The 7,500-nt window shown below is 41.3% G+C and overlaps 23 non-coding genes and 11 pseudogenes across 23 annotated transcripts in view; all 34 read right to left on the bottom strand.

Annotated features, from left to right (window-relative positions):
• LOC135063769 (5S ribosomal RNA) overlaps nt 1-36 on the bottom strand; it is a 119-nt gene extending 83 nt beyond the window's left edge. The window contains exon 1 of the ribosomal RNA XR_010250092.1: nt 1-36. This exon is cut by the window's left edge and continues 83 nt beyond it. This is a non-coding gene — a ribosomal RNA (5S ribosomal RNA).
• A 107-nt stretch (nt 37-143) lies between these two features.
• LOC135062961 (5S ribosomal RNA) lies at nt 144-262 on the bottom strand. The gene has a single exon (XR_010249302.1). It is a non-coding gene; the product is annotated as a 5S ribosomal RNA (ribosomal RNA).
• Nucleotides 263-369: 107 nt separating this feature from the next.
• Nucleotides 370-488, bottom strand: LOC134886699 (5S ribosomal RNA). Its single transcript, XR_010170775.1, has one exon. It is a non-coding gene; the product is annotated as a 5S ribosomal RNA (ribosomal RNA).
• A 107-nt stretch (nt 489-595) lies between these two features.
• Nucleotides 596-714, bottom strand: LOC135068778 (5S ribosomal RNA). Its single transcript, XR_010254970.1, has one exon. It is a non-coding gene; the product is annotated as a 5S ribosomal RNA (ribosomal RNA).
• Nucleotides 715-821: 107 nt separating this feature from the next.
• On the bottom strand, nt 822-940 carry LOC134890233 (5S ribosomal RNA; annotated as a pseudogene).
• Nucleotides 941-1,047: 107 nt separating this feature from the next.
• Nucleotides 1,048-1,166, bottom strand: LOC134887220 (5S ribosomal RNA; annotated as a pseudogene).
• Nucleotides 1,167-1,273: 107 nt separating this feature from the next.
• LOC135063057 (5S ribosomal RNA) lies at nt 1,274-1,392 on the bottom strand. The gene has a single exon (XR_010249397.1). It is a non-coding gene; the product is annotated as a 5S ribosomal RNA (ribosomal RNA).
• Nucleotides 1,393-1,499: 107 nt separating this feature from the next.
• On the bottom strand, nt 1,500-1,618 carry LOC134892436 (5S ribosomal RNA). The gene has a single exon (XR_010171567.1). It is a non-coding gene; the product is annotated as a 5S ribosomal RNA (ribosomal RNA).
• Nucleotides 1,619-1,725: 107 nt separating this feature from the next.
• On the bottom strand, nt 1,726-1,844 carry LOC134886698 (5S ribosomal RNA). The gene has a single exon (XR_010170774.1). It is a non-coding gene; the product is annotated as a 5S ribosomal RNA (ribosomal RNA).
• Nucleotides 1,845-1,951: 107 nt separating this feature from the next.
• LOC135065369 (5S ribosomal RNA) lies at nt 1,952-2,070 on the bottom strand. Its single transcript, XR_010251651.1, has one exon. It is a non-coding gene; the product is annotated as a 5S ribosomal RNA (ribosomal RNA).
• Nucleotides 2,071-2,177: 107 nt separating this feature from the next.
• On the bottom strand, nt 2,178-2,296 carry LOC134887553 (5S ribosomal RNA; annotated as a pseudogene).
• A 107-nt stretch (nt 2,297-2,403) lies between these two features.
• On the bottom strand, nt 2,404-2,522 carry LOC135059926 (5S ribosomal RNA). The gene has a single exon (XR_010246321.1). It is a non-coding gene; the product is annotated as a 5S ribosomal RNA (ribosomal RNA).
• A 107-nt stretch (nt 2,523-2,629) lies between these two features.
• On the bottom strand, nt 2,630-2,748 carry LOC134892614 (5S ribosomal RNA; annotated as a pseudogene).
• Nucleotides 2,749-2,855: 107 nt separating this feature from the next.
• Nucleotides 2,856-2,974, bottom strand: LOC134885995 (5S ribosomal RNA). The gene has a single exon (XR_010170095.1). It is a non-coding gene; the product is annotated as a 5S ribosomal RNA (ribosomal RNA).
• Nucleotides 2,975-3,081: 107 nt separating this feature from the next.
• Nucleotides 3,082-3,200, bottom strand: LOC135060380 (5S ribosomal RNA). Its single transcript, XR_010246774.1, has one exon. It is a non-coding gene; the product is annotated as a 5S ribosomal RNA (ribosomal RNA).
• Nucleotides 3,201-3,307: 107 nt separating this feature from the next.
• On the bottom strand, nt 3,308-3,426 carry LOC134886697 (5S ribosomal RNA). Its single transcript, XR_010170773.1, has one exon. It is a non-coding gene; the product is annotated as a 5S ribosomal RNA (ribosomal RNA).
• A 107-nt stretch (nt 3,427-3,533) lies between these two features.
• On the bottom strand, nt 3,534-3,652 carry LOC135062950 (5S ribosomal RNA). Its single transcript, XR_010249291.1, has one exon. It is a non-coding gene; the product is annotated as a 5S ribosomal RNA (ribosomal RNA).
• Nucleotides 3,653-3,759: 107 nt separating this feature from the next.
• On the bottom strand, nt 3,760-3,878 carry LOC134886695 (5S ribosomal RNA). Its single transcript, XR_010170771.1, has one exon. It is a non-coding gene; the product is annotated as a 5S ribosomal RNA (ribosomal RNA).
• A 107-nt stretch (nt 3,879-3,985) lies between these two features.
• LOC134887663 (5S ribosomal RNA) lies at nt 3,986-4,104 on the bottom strand (annotated as a pseudogene).
• A 107-nt stretch (nt 4,105-4,211) lies between these two features.
• LOC134890232 (5S ribosomal RNA) lies at nt 4,212-4,330 on the bottom strand (annotated as a pseudogene).
• Nucleotides 4,331-4,437: 107 nt separating this feature from the next.
• Nucleotides 4,438-4,556, bottom strand: LOC134887219 (5S ribosomal RNA; annotated as a pseudogene).
• Nucleotides 4,557-4,663: 107 nt separating this feature from the next.
• On the bottom strand, nt 4,664-4,782 carry LOC135063056 (5S ribosomal RNA). Its single transcript, XR_010249396.1, has one exon. It is a non-coding gene; the product is annotated as a 5S ribosomal RNA (ribosomal RNA).
• Nucleotides 4,783-4,889: 107 nt separating this feature from the next.
• On the bottom strand, nt 4,890-5,008 carry LOC134901332 (5S ribosomal RNA). Its single transcript, XR_010174821.1, has one exon. It is a non-coding gene; the product is annotated as a 5S ribosomal RNA (ribosomal RNA).
• Nucleotides 5,009-5,115: 107 nt separating this feature from the next.
• On the bottom strand, nt 5,116-5,234 carry LOC134892066 (5S ribosomal RNA; annotated as a pseudogene).
• A 107-nt stretch (nt 5,235-5,341) lies between these two features.
• Nucleotides 5,342-5,460, bottom strand: LOC135062938 (5S ribosomal RNA). The gene has a single exon (XR_010249280.1). It is a non-coding gene; the product is annotated as a 5S ribosomal RNA (ribosomal RNA).
• Nucleotides 5,461-5,567: 107 nt separating this feature from the next.
• Nucleotides 5,568-5,686, bottom strand: LOC134886694 (5S ribosomal RNA). Its single transcript, XR_010170770.1, has one exon. It is a non-coding gene; the product is annotated as a 5S ribosomal RNA (ribosomal RNA).
• Nucleotides 5,687-5,793: 107 nt separating this feature from the next.
• LOC135068777 (5S ribosomal RNA) lies at nt 5,794-5,912 on the bottom strand. The gene has a single exon (XR_010254969.1). It is a non-coding gene; the product is annotated as a 5S ribosomal RNA (ribosomal RNA).
• A 107-nt stretch (nt 5,913-6,019) lies between these two features.
• On the bottom strand, nt 6,020-6,138 carry LOC134890231 (5S ribosomal RNA; annotated as a pseudogene).
• A 107-nt stretch (nt 6,139-6,245) lies between these two features.
• On the bottom strand, nt 6,246-6,364 carry LOC134887218 (5S ribosomal RNA; annotated as a pseudogene).
• A 107-nt stretch (nt 6,365-6,471) lies between these two features.
• Nucleotides 6,472-6,590, bottom strand: LOC135063055 (5S ribosomal RNA). Its single transcript, XR_010249395.1, has one exon. It is a non-coding gene; the product is annotated as a 5S ribosomal RNA (ribosomal RNA).
• A 107-nt stretch (nt 6,591-6,697) lies between these two features.
• Nucleotides 6,698-6,816, bottom strand: LOC134892319 (5S ribosomal RNA). The gene has a single exon (XR_010171554.1). It is a non-coding gene; the product is annotated as a 5S ribosomal RNA (ribosomal RNA).
• Nucleotides 6,817-6,923: 107 nt separating this feature from the next.
• LOC134886693 (5S ribosomal RNA) lies at nt 6,924-7,042 on the bottom strand. The gene has a single exon (XR_010170769.1). It is a non-coding gene; the product is annotated as a 5S ribosomal RNA (ribosomal RNA).
• Nucleotides 7,043-7,149: 107 nt separating this feature from the next.
• LOC135065368 (5S ribosomal RNA) lies at nt 7,150-7,268 on the bottom strand. Its single transcript, XR_010251650.1, has one exon. It is a non-coding gene; the product is annotated as a 5S ribosomal RNA (ribosomal RNA).
• A 107-nt stretch (nt 7,269-7,375) lies between these two features.
• LOC134887552 (5S ribosomal RNA) lies at nt 7,376-7,494 on the bottom strand (annotated as a pseudogene).
• Between the last annotated feature and the right edge of the window lie 6 nt (nt 7,495-7,500).

Genomic DNA, 7,500 nt, shown 5'->3' with positions numbered 1-7,500 from the left:
GCGATTGGGCGTATCCAGTGTGGTATGGCTGTAGATGAGCTTTGTGGTTTCTGTTTGAACTTTTCTACTTCTAACTACTGGTTCATAAATGAATACATTTGAAAATTGAATGCATCAACAGAACGGTGTTGGCAGTATAAAAATATCTACAGCACCTTGTATTCCCAGGTGGTCTCCCATCCAAGTACTAACCAGGCCCAACACTGCTTAGCTTCCAAGATCAGATGAGATTGGGCGTATCCAGTGTGGTGTGGCTGTAGATGAACTTTGTGGTTTCTGTTAGAACTTTTCTACTTCTAACTACTGGTTCATAAATGAATACGTTTGAAAATGGAATGCATCAACAGAACGGTGTTGGCAGTATAAAATTATCTACAGCACCTTGTATTCCCAGGTGGTCTCCCATCCAAGTACTAACCAGGCCCAACACTGCTTAGCTAACAAGATCAGATGAGATTGGGCGTATCCAGTGTGGTGTTGCTGTAGATGAACTTTCTAGTTTCTGTTAGAACTTTTCTACTTCTAACTACTGGTTCATAAATGAATACGTTTTAAAATGGAATGCATCAACAGAATGGTGTTGGTAGTATAAAAATATCTACAGCACCTCGTATTCCCAGGTGGTCTCCCATCCAAGTAATAACCAGGCCCAACACTGCTTAGCTTCCAAGATCAGATGAGATTGGGCGTATTCAGTGTGGTGTGGCTGTAGTTGAGCTTTATGGTTTCTGTTAGAACTTTTCTACTTCTAACTACTGGTTCATAAATGAATACGTTTGAAAATGGAATGCATCAACAGAACGGTGTTGGCAGTATAAAAATATCTACTGCACCTTGTATTCCCAGGTGGTCTCCCATCCAAGTACTAACCAGGCCCAACACTGCTTAGCTTCCAAGATCAGATGAGCTTGGGCGTATCCAGTGTGGTGCGGCTGTAGATGAGCTTTGTGGTTTCTGTTAGAACTTTTCTACTTCTAACTACTGGTTCATAAATGAATACGTTTGAAAATGGAATGCATCAACAGAACGGTGTTGGCAGTATAAAAATATCTACAGCACCTTGTATTACCGGGTGGTCTCCCATCCAAGTACTAACCAGGCCCAACACTGCTTAGCTTCCAAGATCAGATGAGATTGGGCGTATCCAGTGTGGTGTTGCTGTAGATGAACTTTCTAGTTTCTGTTAGAACTTTTCTACTTCTAACTACTGGTTCATAAATGAATACGTTTTAAAATGGAATGCATCAACAGAACGGTGTTGGCAGTATAAAAATATCTACAGCACCTTGTATTCCCAGGTGGTCTCCCATCCAAGTACTAACCAGGCCCAACACTGCTTAGTTTCCAAGATCAGATGAGATTGGGCAAATCCAGTGTGGTGTGGCTGTAGATGAGCTTTGTGTTTTCTGTTAGAACTTTTCTACTTCTAACTACTGGTTCATAAATGAATACGTTTGAAAATGGAATGCATCAACAGAACGGTGTTGGCAGTATAAAAATATCTACAGCACCTTGTATTCCCAGGTGGTCTCCCATCCAAGTACTAACCAGGCCCAACACTGCTTAACTTCCAAGATCAGATGAGATTGGGCGTATCCAGTGTGGTGTGGCTGTAGATTAGCTTTGTGGTTTCTGTTTGAACTTTTCTACTTCTAACTACTGGTTCATAAATGAATACATTTGAAAATGGAATGCATCAACAGTACGGTGTTGGCAGTATAAAAATATCTACAGCACCTTGTATTCCCAGGTGGTCTCCCATCCAAGTACTAACCAGGCCCAACACTGCTTAGCTAACAAGATCAGATGAGATTGGGCGTATCCAGTGTGGTGTTGCTGTAGATGAACTTTCTGGTTTCTGTTAGAACTTTTCTACTTCTAACTACTGGTTCATAAATGAATACGTTTTAAAATGGAATGCATCAACAGAATGGTGTTGGTAGTATAAAAATATCTACAGCACCTTGTATTCCCAGGTGGTCTCCCATCCAAGTAATAACCAGGCCCAACACTGCTTAGCTTCCAAGATCAGATGAGATTGGGCGTATTCAGTGTGGTGTGGCTGTAGATGAGCTTTATGGTTTCTATTAGAACTTTTCTACTTCTAACTACTGGTTCATAAATGAATACGTTTGAAAATGGAATGCATCAACAGAACGGTGTTGGCAGCATAAAAATATCTACAGCACCTTGTATTCCGAGGTGGTCTCCCATCCAAGTACTGACCAGGCCCAACACTGCTTAGCTTCCAAGATCAGATGAGATTTGGCGTATCCAGTGTGGTGTGGCTGTAGATGAGCTTTGTGGTTTCTGTTTGAACTTTTCTACTTCTAACTACTGGTTCATAAATGAATACGTTTTAAAATGGAATGCATCAACAGAATGGTGTTGGTAGTATAAAAATATCTACAGCACCTTGTATTCCCAGGTGGTCTCCCATCCAAGTACTAACCAGGCCCAACACTGCTTAGCTTCCAAGATCAGATGAGATTGGGCGTATTCAGTGTGGTGTGGCTGTAGATGAGCTTTATGGTTTCTGTTAGAACTTTTCTACTTCTAACTACTGGTTCATAAATGAATACGTTTGAAAATGGAATGCATCAACAGAACGGTGTTGGCAGCATAAAAATATCTACAGCATCTTGTATTCCGAGGTGGTCTCCCATCCAAGTACTGACCAGGCCCAACACTGCTTAGCTTCCAAGATCAGATGAGATTTGGCGTATCCAGTGTGGTGTGGCTGTAGATGAGCTTTGTGGTTTCTGTTTGAACTTTTCTACTTCTAACTACTGGTTCATAAATGAATACGTTTGAAAATGGAATGCATCAACAGAACGGTGTTGGCAGTATAAAAATATCTACAGCACCTTGTATTCCCAGGTGGTCTCCCATCCAAGTACTAACCAGGCCCAACACTGCTTAGCTTCCAAGATCAGATGAGATGGGGCGAATCCAGCGTGGTGTGGCTGTAGATGAGCTTTGTGGTTTCTGTTAGAACTTTTCTACTTCTAACTACTGGTTCATAAATTAATACGTTTGAAAATGGAATGCATCAACAGAACGGTGTTGGCAGTATAAAAATATCTACAGCACCTTGTATTCCCAGGTGGTCTCCCATCCAAGTACTAACTAGGCCCAACACTGCTTAGCTTCCAAGATCAGATGAGATTGGGCGTATCCAGTGTGGTGTTGCTGTAGATGAACTTTCTGGTTTCTGTTAGAACTTTTCTACTTCTAACTACTGGTTCATAAATGAATACATTTGAAAATGGAATGCATCAACAGTACGGTGTTGGCAGTATAAAAATATCTACAGCACCTTGTATTCCCAGGTGGTCTCCCATCCAAGTACTAACCAGGCCCAACACTGCTTAGCTAACAAGATCAGATGAGATTGGGCGTATCCAGTGTGGTGTTGCTGTAGATGAACTTTCTGGTTTCTGTTAGAACTTTTCTACTTCTAACTACTGGTTCATAAATGAATACATTTGAAAATTGAATGCATCAACAGAACGGTGTTGGCAGTATAAAAATATCTACAGCACCTTGTATTCCCAGGTGGTCTCCCATCCAAGTACTAACCAGGCCCAACACTGCTTAGCTTCCAAGATCAGATGAGATTGGGCGTATCCAGTGTGGTGTGGCTGTAGATGAACTTTGTGGTTTCTGTTAGAACTTTTCTACTTCTAACTACTGGTTCATAAATGAATACGTTTGAAAATGGAATGCATCAACAGAACGGTGTTGGCAGTATAAAATTATCTACAGCACCTTGTATTCCCAGGTGGTCTCCCATCCAAGTACTAACCAGGCCCAACACTGCTTAGCTAACAAGATCAGATGAGATTGGGCGTATCCAGTGTGGTGTTGCTGTAGATGAACTTTCTGGTTTCTGTTAGAACTTTTCTACTTCTAACTACTGGTTCATAAATGAATACGTTTTAAAATGGAATGCATCAACAGAATGGTGTTGGTAGTATAAAAATATCTACAGCACCTCGTATTCCCAGGTGGTCTCCCATCCAAGTAATAACCAGGCCCAACACTGCTTAGCTTCCAAGATCAGATGAGATTGGACGTATTCAGTGTGGTGTGGCTGTAGTTGAGCTTTATGGTTTCTGTTAGAACTTTTCTACTTCTAACTACTGGTTCATAAATGAATACGTTTGAAAATGGAATGCATCAACAGAACGGTGTTGGCAGTATAAAAATATCTACTGCACCTTGTATTCCCAGGTGGTCTCCCATCCAAGTACTAACCAGGCCCAACACTGCTTAGCTTCCAAGATCAGATGAGCTTGGGCGTATCCAGTGTGGTGCGGCTGTAGATGAGCTTTGTGGTTTCTGTTAGAACTTTTCTACTTCTAACTACTGGTTCATAAATGAATACGTTTGAAAATGGAATGCATCAACAGAACGGTGTTGGCAGTATAAAAATATCTACAGCACCTTGTATTACCGGGTGGTCTCCCATCCAAGTACTAACCAGGCCCAACACTGCTTAGCTTCCAAGATCAGATGAGATTGGGCGTATCCAGTGTGGTGTTGCTGTAGATGAACTTTCTGGTTTCTGTTAGAACTTTTCTACTTCTAACTACTGGTTCATAAATGAATACGTTTTAAAATGGAATGCATCAACAGAACGGTGTTGGCAGTATAAAAATATCTACAGCACCTTGTATTCCCAGGTGGTCTCCCATCCAAGTACTAACCAGGCCCAACACTGCTTAGTTTCCAAGATCAGATGAGATTGGGCAAATCCAGTGTGGTGTGGCTGTAGATGAGCTTTGTGTTTTCTGTTAGAACTTTTCTACTTCTAACTACTGGTTCATAAATGAATACGTTTGAAAATGGAATGCATCAACAGAACGGTGTTGGCAGTATAAAAATATCTACAGCACCTTGTATTCCCAGGTGGTCTCCCATCCAAGTACTAACCAGGCCCAACACTGCTTAACTTCCAAGATCAGATGAGATTGGGCGTATCCAGTGTGGTGTTGCTGTAGATGAACTTTCTGGTTTCTGTTAGAACTTTTCTACTTCTAACTACTGGTTCATAAATGAATACATTTGAAAATGGAATGCATCAACAGTACGGTGTTGGCAGTATAAAAATATCTACATCACCTTGTATTCCCAGGTGGTCTCCCATCCAAGTACTAACCAGGCCCAACACTGCTTAGCTAACAAGATCAGATGAGATTGGGCGTATCCAGTGTGGTGTTGCTGTAGATGAACTTTCTGGTTTCTGTTAGAACTTTTCTACTTCTAACTACTGGTTCATAAATGAATACATTTGAAAATTGAATGCATCAACAGAACGGTGTTGGCAGTATAAAAATATCTACAGCACCTTGTATTCCCAGGTGGTCTCCCATCCAAGTACTAACCAGGCCCAACACTGCTTAGCTTCCAAGATCAGATGAGATTGGGCGTATCCAGTGTGGTGTGGCTGTAGATGAACTTTGTGGTTTCTGTTAGAACTTTTCTACTTCTAACTACTGGTTCATAAATGAATACGTTTGAAAATGGAATGCATCAACAGAACGGTGTTGGCAGTATAAAATTATCTACAGCACCTTGTATTCCCAGGTGGTCTCCCATCCAAGTACTAACCAGGCCCAACACTGCTTAGCTAACAAGATCAGATGAGATTGGGCGTATCCAGTGTGGTGTTGCTGTAGATGAACTTTCTGGTTTCTGTTAGAACTTTTCTACTTCTAACTACTGGTTCATAAATGAATACGTTTTAAAATGGAATGCATCAACAGAATGGTGTTGGTAGTATAAAAATATCTACAGCACCTCGTATTCCCAGGTGGTCTCCCATCCAAGTAATAACCAGGCCCAACACTGCTTAGCTTCCAAGATCAGATGAGATTGGGCGTATTCAGTGTGGTGTGGCTGTAGTTGAGCTTTATGGTTTCTGTTAGAACTTTTCTACTTCTAACTACTGGTTCATAAATGAATACGTTTGAAAATGGAATGCATCAACAGAACGGTGTTGGCAGTATAAAAATATCTACTGCACCTTGTATTCCCAGGTGGTCTCCCATCCAAGTACTAACCAGGCCCAACACTGCTTAGCTTCCAAGATCAGATGAGCTTGGGCGTATCCAGTGTGGTGCGGCTGTAGATGAGCTTTGTGGTTTCTGTTAGAACTTTTCTACTTCTAACTACTGGTTCATAAATGAATACGTTTGAAAATGGAATGCATCAACAGAACGGTGTTGGCAGTATAAAAATATCTACAGCACCTTGTATTACCGGGTGGTCTCCCATCCAAGTACTAACCAGGCCCAACACTGCTTAGCTTCCAAGATCAGATGAGATTGGGCGTATCCAGTGTGGTGTTGCTGTAGATGAACTTTCTGGTTTCTGTTAGAACTTTTCTACTTCTAACTACTGGTTCATAAATGAATACGTTTTAAAATGGAATGCATCAACAGAACGGTGTTGGCAGTATAAAAATATCTACAGCACCTTGTATTCCCAGGTGGTCTCCCATCCAAGTACTAACCAGGCCCAACACTGCTTAGTTTCCAAGATCAGATGAGATTGGGCAAATCCAGTGTGGTGTGGCTGTAGATGAGCTTTGTGTTTTCTGTTAGAACTTTTCTACTTCTAACTACTGGTTCATAAATGAATACGTTTGAAAATGGAATGCATCAACAGAACGGTGTTGGCAGTATAAAAATATCTACAGCACCTTGTATTCCCAGGTGGTCTCCCATCCAAGTACTAACCAGGCCCAACACTGCTTAACTTCCAAGATCAGATGAGATTGGGCGTATCCAGTGTGGTGTGGCTGTAGATGAGCTTTGTGGTTTCTGTTTGAACTTTTCTACTTCTAACTACTGGTTCATAAATGAATACATTTGAAAATGGAATGCATCAACAGTACGGTGTTGGCAGTATAAAAATATCTACAGCACCTTGTATTCCCAGGTGGTCTCCCATCCAAGTACTAACCAGGCCCAACACTGCTTAGCTAACAAGATCAGATGAGATTGGGCGTATCCAGTGTGGTGTTGCTGTAGATGAACTTTCTGGTTTCTGTTAGAACTTTTCTACTTCTAACTACTGGTTCATAAATGAATACGTTTTAAAATGGAATGCATCAACAGAATGGTGTTGGTAGTATAAAAATATCTACAGCACCTTGTATTCCCAGGTGGTCTCCCATCCAAGTAATAACCAGGCCCAACACTGCTTAGCTTCCAAGATCAGATGAGATTGGGCGTATTCAGTGTGGTGTGGCTGTAGATGAGCTTTATGGTTTCTGTTAGAACTTTTCTACTTCTAACTACTGGTTCATAAATGAATACGTTTGAAAATGGAATGCATCAACAGAACGGTGTTGGCAGCATAAAAATATCTACAGCACCTTGTATTCCGAGGTGGTCTCCCATCCAAGTACTGACCAGGCCCAACACTGCTTAGCTTCCAAGATCAGATGAGATTTGGCGTATCCAGTGTGGTGTGGCTGTAGATGAGCTT

This window comes from Pseudophryne corroboree, chromosome 3 (genome assembly GCF_028390025.1).
Source record: "Pseudophryne corroboree isolate aPseCor3 chromosome 3, aPseCor3.hap2, whole genome shotgun sequence".
In the NCBI taxonomy this organism is placed as follows: Eukaryota; Metazoa; Chordata; class Amphibia; order Anura; family Myobatrachidae; genus Pseudophryne; species Pseudophryne corroboree.
The sequence above is the reverse complement of the archived record's forward strand: the minus strand, read 5'-3'. Positions and strand labels throughout refer to the sequence as shown.